We start from the raw sequence: 9,703 nt of genomic DNA, 5'->3' as shown, positions 1-9,703 counted from the left end.
CTCTAGCTCGGTCGGAGCATGGTGGCAGGGCGACAGTGTGTCTTGAGGCGGCTTACCTGAGCTACAGCAATGGTAGGAGGGGAGGTGATCTGGTCGAGGGAGGTTAGGTCTAGGACAAGCTATATAGGGGCTAGGGACACCGGACGACCGTCAAAGCGACCGGAGCGTCGACGTGGCTCCTGTGGATGAGCTGTCGTACAGGAGAGACGACGCTCCTGCCATTAGCGGACTGGATGGGCTACTGCTACTGCGTGGGTTGGTCTGCAGGTGAGGGAGAGGCCCAAGTACAACGGCCAAGTAAGGGCTTTCCTATTTTAATTCTCTCTGCACATAATTAATCCACAGAATAGAAAAGGGAAAAGGCCAGGGTTGTAAGAGATGAATAAGGAAACAAAAGCACCATTGAGCTCCTGGATTTATGCACCATTTGATAAAATTGCTTCGGACATTTTTAGAGGTCGAAAAATAATACAAGTTTGAATAAAATTCAAACTTGGGCCATTTTTGAACCCAACCAAAACAACTTCAAATAGGCTGAAATTTGACAGACAGGTTTTGAGCATGGAGTAAGATTGCTGGGGAGAAATTGAACATTTATGGGGGAGGGCAAGATGGCACTTGCAAAAATAAAGAAAAGAGAAGGAAGGAGAGGTGGTGATGCATGGTCCACACATTCAAGTAATGTGACTTAGGTCTCTCTTGGCGGGTGTGGCTGGATTGGAGCGGTTCTGATTGTTGCTTGTTCTATTCCCAATCCCATTCTTGGAACCATTGTGGTTATGCGAACTTCCTCCATTGTGGTTATGACCTCCATGGTTATGAACAAGTCCTCCCGAGTTCGGGGATAGACGAGGCTTCTGCTGAGCTCCAGAATTGTATCTTCCTTGCCCATACTTCCTCTTACGGTTCTCGATCTGCTGCTGCTTCCCTTCAATCATAAGAGACTTATCTACGAACTCCTGGTAGTTCTTGAATGTTGCCACCATCAACTGCATGCTCATCTCATCGTTCAGCCCTTCCATAAACTTCTCCTACTTCGCGGCATCTGTGGCCACATCGTCAGGGGCATAGCGAGATAACTTGCTAAACTCATCCACGTACTGAGCTACAGTACGGTTCCCCTGGCGTAAGTTGCGAAACTCATGCTTCTTCATGCTCATAGATCCAGTTGAGACATGGGCTGTGCGGAAAGCTTGCTGAAACTGATCCCAAGTGACGTTGGCTATGGGGAAATTGGCCGTATAATTCTCCCACCATGAGGCTGCTGGTCCATCCAATTGATGTGCGGTAAAGCGCACTGCTACCTCTTGAGCACCGCGTTGGTTTTCCCTTGAAGATGAAAGGGTGATGCAACAAAGTAGCGTAAGTATTTCCCTCAGTTTTTGAGAACCAAGGTATCAATCCAGTAGGAGGCTACGCGCGAGTCCCTCGCACCTACACAAAACAAATAAATCCTCGCAACCAACGCGATAAGGGGTTGTCAATCCCTACACGGTCACTTACGAGAGTGAGATCTGATAGATATGATAGGATAATAGTTTTGGTATTTTTATGATAAAGATGCAAAGTAAAGAAAGTAAAATAAAAACGGCGCAAGAAATACCTAAGTGTTGGAAGATTAATATGATGGAAAATAGACCCGGGGGCCGTAGGTTTCACTAGTGGCTTCTTTCAAGAGCATAAGTATTTTACGGTGGGTGAACAAATTACTGTTGAGCAATTGACAGAATTGAGCATAGTTATGAGAATATCTAGGTATGATCATGTATATAGGAATCACGTCCGAGACAAGTAGACCGACTCCTGCCTGCATCTACTACTATTACTCCACACATGGACCGCTATCCAGCATGGATCTAGAGTATTAAGTTCATAAGAATAGAGTAACGCCTTAAGCAAGATGACATGATGTAGAGTGATAAATTCATGCAATATGATAAAAAAACCATCTTGTTACCCTCGATGGCAACAATACAATACGTGCCTTGCTGCCCCTACTGTCACTGGGAAAGGACACCGCAAGATTGAACCCAAAGCTAAGCACTTCTCCCATTGCAAGAAAGATCAATCTAGTAGGCCAAACCAAACTGATAATTCTAAGAGACTTGCAAAGATAACCAATCATACATAAAAGAATTCGGAAGATTCAAATATTGTTCATAGATAAACTTGATCATAAACGCACAATTCATCAGTCTCAACAAACACACCGCAAAAAAAGATTACATCGAATAGATCTCCACGAGAGAGGGGGAGAACGTTGTATTGAGATCCAAAAAGAGAGAGGAAGCCATCTAGCTAATAACTATGGACCCGAAGGTCTGAGGTAAACTACTCACACTTCATCGGAGAGGCTATGGTGTTGATGTAGAAGACCTCCGTGATCGATGCCCCCTCCGGCAGAGCTCCGGAACAAGCCCCAAGATGGGATCTCACGGGTACAAAAGGTTGCGGGGTGGAATTAGGTTTTTGGCTCCGTATCTGATCATTTGGGGGTACGTTGGTATATATAGGAGGAAGTAGTACGTTGGTGGAGCAACATGGGGCCCACGAGGGTGGAGGGCGCGCTTGGGGGCGGGGGGGGGGGGGGGGGGGAAGGCGCGCCCCCTACCTCGTGGCTTCCTCTTTGATTTATTGACGTAGGGTCCAAGTCCTCTGGATCATGTTTGTTCCGAAAATCACGTTCCCGAAGGTTTCATTCCGTTTGGACTCCGTTTGATATTCTTTTTCTGCGAAACTCTGAAACAGGCAAAAACAGCAATTCTGGGCTGGGCCTCCGGTTAATAGGTTAGTCCCAATAATAATATAAAATTGAATAATAAATCCCAATAATGTCCAAACCAGAAGATAATATAGCATGTCGCAATCAAAAATTGTAGATACGTTGGAGACGTATCACACATCTTCTCAGCATCTGTGCAACCTGCGGTGGTCAACTCCCTTCCAATACGGCGTAGCCAATCATCAGCAACTATAGGCTCGGTGCTACTGGAAAACACGGGCGGCTGCAACCTCAAAAAGCGAGCTAAGTTGTCAACTGGAGGCGGGTTGTTGTTGTTGCCTTGGTTTTGGACTAATATCTGCATCAAGGCATTTTGCTGCTGGATCAACTGGGTGATCTCCGGCGGGAAGACAAATCCGGTGTCACGTCTTGGAGGCATCTGATGGGTTTAGAGGGGAGAGATTAGAATAGAAAAGGGGTCTAGTGAGAAAGCACTACCCATATGCACATGAGACAAACACAATCATATCACTCAATCAATCAAGCAAGGGCATACAAACGGTCTAGAACTATCGTTAAAAGTGCTCAAACTACTACTATATACATGGGGGAAATACTACTAATCATTTGGTGGTCATCTAGAAATTTTGATCGGTGGACGACTCCATGATGTCTGCTCCCGCTTTGTCTTCAAAGTCATCTTCACTGGGGTCGGAGTCGTCGATGATGATGTAGTTCTCCGGGCAAGTGGAATCGTCATCCTCTCCTCCTGGCGCGGGGTCTCCCATGGATACTCTGATCTTCTTTATCAGGTCGTCATTCTTCTCCAATAGTGTTGCAATTTCCTCCTCATATCCATCGCATGTAGACTTGAGTGTTGGGGAACGTAGTAATTTCAAAAAAATTCCTACGCACACACAAGATCATGGTGATGCATAGCAATGAGAGGGGAGAGTGTTGTCCATGTACCCTCGTAGACCGACAGCGGAAGCGTTATCACAACGCGGTTGATGTAGTCGTACGTCTTCACGATCCGACCGATCAAGTACCGAACGTACGACACCTCCGAGTACTACACACGTTCAGCTCGATGACGTCCCTCGAACTCCGATCCAGCCGAGTGTTGAGGGAGAGTTTCGTCAGCACGACGGCGTGGTGACGACGATGATGTTCCACCGACGCAGGGCTTCGCATAAGCTCCGCAACAGTATTATCGAGGTGTAATATGGTGGAGGGGGGCACCGCACACGGCTAAGAGATCTCAAGGATCAATTGTTGTGTCTCTGGGTGCCCCCTTGCCCCCGTATATAAAGGAGCAAGGGGGAGGCAGCCGGCCAAGGGGAGAGGCGTGCCATAGGGGGGAGTCCTACTCCCTCCGGGAGTAGGACTCCTCCTTTCCTTGTGGGAGTAGGAGAAGGGAAGGGGGAAGGAGAAAGAAGGAAGGGTGCACCCCCCTTCCCTAGTCCAATTCGGACCAGACCATGGGGAGGGGTGCGGCCACCTTTTGAGGCCTTTCTCTCCTTTCCCGTATGGCCCATTAAGGCCCAATACGAATCCCGTAACTCTCCGGTACTCCGAAAATACCCGAATCACTCGGAACCTTTCCGAAGTCCGAATATAGTCGTCCAATATATCGATTTTTACGTCTCGACCATTTCGAGACTCCTCGTCATATCCCCGATCTCATCCGGGACTCCAAACTCCTTCGGTACATCAAAACTCAATAAAACTGTCATCGTAACGTTAAGCGTGCGGACCCTACGGGTTCGAGAACTATGTAGACATGACCGAGACACGTCTCCGGTCAATAACCAATAGCGGGAACTGGATACCCATATTGGCTCCCACATATTCTACGAAGATCTTTATCGGTCAGACCGCATAACAACATACGTTGTTCCCTTTGTCACCGGTATGTTACTTGCCCGAGATTTGATCGTCGGTATCTCGATACCTAGTTCAATCTCGTTACCGGCAAGTCTCTTTACTTGTTCCATAACACATCATCCCGCAACTAACTCATTAGTCACAATGCTTGCAAGGCTTATAGTGATGTGCATTACCGAGTGGGCCCAGAGATACCTCTCCGACAATTGGAGTGACAAATCCTAATCTCGAAATACGCCAAGCCAACAAGTACCTTTGGAGACACATGTAGAGCACCTTTATAATCACCCATTTACGTTGTGACGTTTGGTAGCACACAAAGTGTTCCTCCGGTAAACGGGAGTTGCATAATCTCATAGTCATAGGAACATGTATAAGTCATGAAGAAAGCAATAGCAACATACTAAACGATCGAGTGCTAAGCTAACGGAATGGGTCAAGTCAATCACGTCATTCTCCTAATGAGGTGATCTCGTTAATCAAATGACAACTTATGTCTATGGCTAGGAAACATAACCATCTTTGATTAACGAGCTAGTCAAGTAGAGGCATACTAGTGACACTCTGTTTGTCTATATATTCACACATGTATTATGTTTCCGGTTAATACAATTCTAGCATGAATAATAAACATTTATCATGATATAAGGAAATATATAATACTTTATTATTGCCTCTAGGGCATATTTCCTTCATTGAGTTCTTCTTCCAGCTCGGTGATCCTTGTCTTCGCCTTCTTCAAATCTATCATGCCTGCACACATCTGATTCTCCTGGCGTCGAATGTGTTGGTTTAACTCCTGGATGAAAGCTACAATGGATCTGTCCTTCTTGGTGCTGATCATCTCCCATTGCTCATCTCGGCGCCCACATATCTGGTAGATAGTGTCCTTGAGATCCTTGCTGTAGACTTCTCCAATACGTCCCATGGCAATGTGGGCTGCCATGCTCTTGCCTAGACTCCAGGTTGGTGCATCAAAGGAAAACTCTATGGGCTCAGTGATTGGCACGAACGTCCTTCCTGGAACTTGAACTCGAATCATCAAGCGCTCCTCTTCTGGTAAAGTGGCGTTGTAGGTCCCGGTGAAGCATGGTATTCCGATGTTCAGGTACCTAGTGACTTCCTTCAAGTTTCGTCCAAAGGGTGTGTCTTCATCCGGTTGTTCAAACTTGTTCCTCGAATCCGACATCCTAAGAGTAGAAAATGGAGAGGAGTCAGAAATGAGTAGAGAAGAGTGACCTATGGCTTATCTTAGTGGTCGTGTCCTACACTCCGCGTGTGCTCTAATACCATCTTGTAGCGACTCGACCTCAAACGGTCAAGTCTCTGTGCTTCAGTGTCATCCCTGGATCGGTAATCCTGACACACACAGTACTCGAAGGATTTATAACAGAGTAGCAATCACACACTTATTACATCGAATGTCTCAAAAGAGAACTTATTACAATAAATATGGCTTAAGGCCATCTAATACGATAACAGCGGAAGGCTTGGAAGATAAAGTGAGTCCATCAACTCCAACGGCATAGCTGAGCTGCACGGCAACGACCTAACGAACCTTAGTCCTCGTCTGAAAAGTCTGCAACATAATACGTTGCAGGCCGAGAACAGGTCAGCACATGGAATATGCTGGCAATATAACACAGTAGAGCAAGAACAGAATAATGCTATCACTACATGCAGATTTGGCTGGTGGAAAGCTCTATGGTTATAGTTTTGCGAAAAGCCAATTTTTTCCTACAACAAAGGAATAGATTTTATTTAACTATCATGGTAGTTGAAACATCATTGAGAAGGTTCCTCCAAATCAATCCCAATTAAAAAGTAATTATCAACCCAACAATATTAAATTAGAGTGATGAGATACATATGATAATCCAAGTACTAGATACTGAAGATGTCCATAACTGGGGACACGGCTAACCATGATTAGATTGTACACTCTGCAGAGGTTTGCGCACTTTTCCCTAGAAGACTCGATCGCCTCCGTTGGATTTCTCGTACTACATGGTGTTTGAGAAACGGATGACCGAGACACAGTCTTTCAGAAGCATTAACTCTAACCCCGGGTAGACGGTACCAACCTACATCCCTCTACATCTGCTAGCCTACCACTGGAAGAGGTCATGCAACTTACTCAACTATCCTAGAGCCCATAATAGCTTGTGGCTGCACACATAAGTTTCTAGCATGAAATATCTCAGTTCCCTTTCAGCCTGGGTGGCGGACCTTAGGATTATCACACGGGTACTCCGGGATATCCTAGGAAAACACTGGATTCTCCAGGTGCCCGACAAGCAATCCACCCAGATGTGTTTTAAAGTTGCCACCTTAAGTTGAACCATTAATTAACAATCTCACATCTTTCATGGATTCACTCACCCAAACCACGTCTACGTGCATAGCATAACAATATAAGCAATACGTAGAAGTAACTCCCAAGGGTTTGATTACAATAGGGCAATAGGTTCTACCTCATCAACTACTTCCCAATACCCACAAGTTAATCACATCCTAATCATGCGGTGTTTGAGGATTGGAGCTAATGCATAAAAACTGGGTAATAATGGGATATGGTCAAAGTGTTACTTGCCTTGCTGATGATCCGCAAAACCTAGAGACTCTTAGTAGCACGCTCCGCACTCCGGGAATTCTATCGCAAACAAACAATAGCATACATAAGCAATCAAGCAAATATGCACGGGTAAAACTCAAATAAGAATATCTAACTAGAAAATTCAACTTAAGAACTCCGGTTTGCAAAAAGAATCAAATCAAACGGAGCAACGAAACTCAAACTGTGAAAGAAACAAGATTCGTTTACTAATCTGGACTAAAGTCAAATTTGCAGTACCAAAATCTTGTTCAAGTTGGTTAAACAGAAAGAGGGCTTCGAGACGAAGATCTAGGCGCTTGAATCACCTGATTCCGACAAACGAGCGAAAAGTTAAACTAAAACGAAAATCGGATCAGAAATCGTGATCGAGAATAATCGCGAAAAATCCGAGAAAAAGAAAAAACTGACGAACAGGCTAACGAACGAACGTTCGCTGTCTACGGGTAATGGGTGAAAACCGTTCGTTAAAACGAACGAACGAACAGGCGTTCGCTAAATAAATAAACAGACGGGAAAAACCGATCTAAAAGAATAAACCGGAATTTAAAAAAACGGATCTAGATCCAGGGTTTACCGAAATAAACCGACGAGAGAAAAGAAAGGCGGCGGCTCCGGCGAAGTCGGCGGCGGCGCGGGCAGAGCAGCGGCAGCGGCGCGGCGGTAGGGCGGCGGCGTGGAGCTGCGGCGGTAGCGCGGCGGCGGGCTGCAGCGGTGGCGGCGGTGCGGCGGCGGCGGGGCGGCGCTGCGGCTCGGGGCGGCCGGGCTGGTGGTGGTGTGGGGGTCGAGGCGGGGCCGGCTCGGCCTTTAAAGGGGCCGGGCGAGGCGACGGCTTGGGCAAGGGGCCGGGGGAGGAGGAGTCCTCCCCGGACTCAGCGGCGGCGGCGTGCGCCGGCCGAACTCCGGTCGGAGTCAGTCGGGGCGAGGGGTGGGCTGGCGCGGCTGGCCAACTAGGCCTCGGCCCAGTTCGGTCCGGCGAAAAAACTAAAAAAAAATTCCGCGCAAAAAAGCGCCGAAAATAATACTATACGGACGCCAAAAATCCCGAACTAAATTTTCCCGTCCTCCAAAAATCTACCGGACAAGGTGAACATTTATTTGGGCCTAAAATGCAAATTTTTCCTATGCAAATAAAATCCCAAATAAAATATTTATTTGTTTTTAATATTTTTCCTCCAATATTTCATTGTTTTTGGGGAAGGTATATTATCCCCTCTCATATTTTTTATATGAAATATTTTCGAAGAGAAAAAAATAATAAAACAAATAACCTCGTTTCAATGTTTGATAAAATTCAAATATGAAAACAGTGAAATCCCCAACTCTCTCCGACGGTCCTTGAGTTGCTTAGAATTTCGAGGATCGCGAAACGAATATGCAATAAAATATGATATGCATGAATGATCTATGTATAACATTCCAAATTGAAAATTTGGGATGTTACAATGATTTGATATCTTTGTATTTCTCTTCGAATTATCGGTTTGGTTTGGCCAACTGATTGGTTTTTCTTGCAATGGGAGAGGTGCTTAGCTTTGGGTTCCATCTTGCGGTGTCCTCACCCAGTAACTAAGTAGGGGTAGTGAGGCATGTATTTTATTGTTGCCATCGAGGATAAAAAGATGGGGTTTACATCGTATTGCTTGAGTTTATTTCTCTACATCATGTCATCTTACTTAAGCCATTACTCCGTTCTTTATGAACTTAATACTCTAGATGCATGTTGGATAGAGGTCGATGTGTGGAGTAATATTAGTATATGCAGGCAGGAGTCGGTCTACTTGACATGGACGTGATGGCTATATTACATAATCATTGCCTTGGATATCGTCATAACTTTGCGCTTTTCTATCAATTGCTCGACGGTAATTTGTTCACCCATCGTATTATTTGCCTTCAAGAGAGAAGCCTCTAGCGAAACCTATGGCCCCAGGGACTATTTTCCATCATATTAGTTTCCGATCTACTATTTTGCAATCTTTTACTTTCAGATCTATAAACCAAACAACCCAAAAATATTTTATCCTTCGTTTAGTTTTATTTATCTATCTCTATCAGATCTCACCTTTGCAAGTGGTCGTGAAGGGATTGACAACCTCTTTATCGTGTTGGGTGCAAGTGTTTGATTGTTTGTGCATGTATTGGTAATTTGCGCATTCTTCTCCTACAGGATTGATACCTTGGGTCTTAACTGTGGGAAATACTTATCTCTACTTTGCTGTATCACCCTTTCCTCTTGAAGGGAAAAACTAATGCAAGCTCAAGAAGTAGCGCAAGCTGATCTACAGCAGCACCAAGAGTAACTAATTATTCAAAATATAAACCACTAAAGAAAAAACTATTTGGACAAATGGAGGAGTCACATACCAAGAAACAATCCCCTGAAACAGTTTCAGAAATGGAGCTTCGAGCAAAGAGATCAAAATCCACGGGTTCGAGAGCAAGAACACGAGAGAGAGCAATGGTGATTTTTTTCTGGA

The sequence above is a fragment of the Triticum aestivum genome, chromosome 4D (genome assembly GCF_018294505.1).
Source record: "Triticum aestivum cultivar Chinese Spring chromosome 4D, IWGSC CS RefSeq v2.1, whole genome shotgun sequence".
NCBI lineage: Eukaryota > Viridiplantae > Streptophyta > Magnoliopsida > Poales > Poaceae > Triticum > Triticum aestivum.
This window is presented reverse-complemented; position numbering follows the sequence as displayed.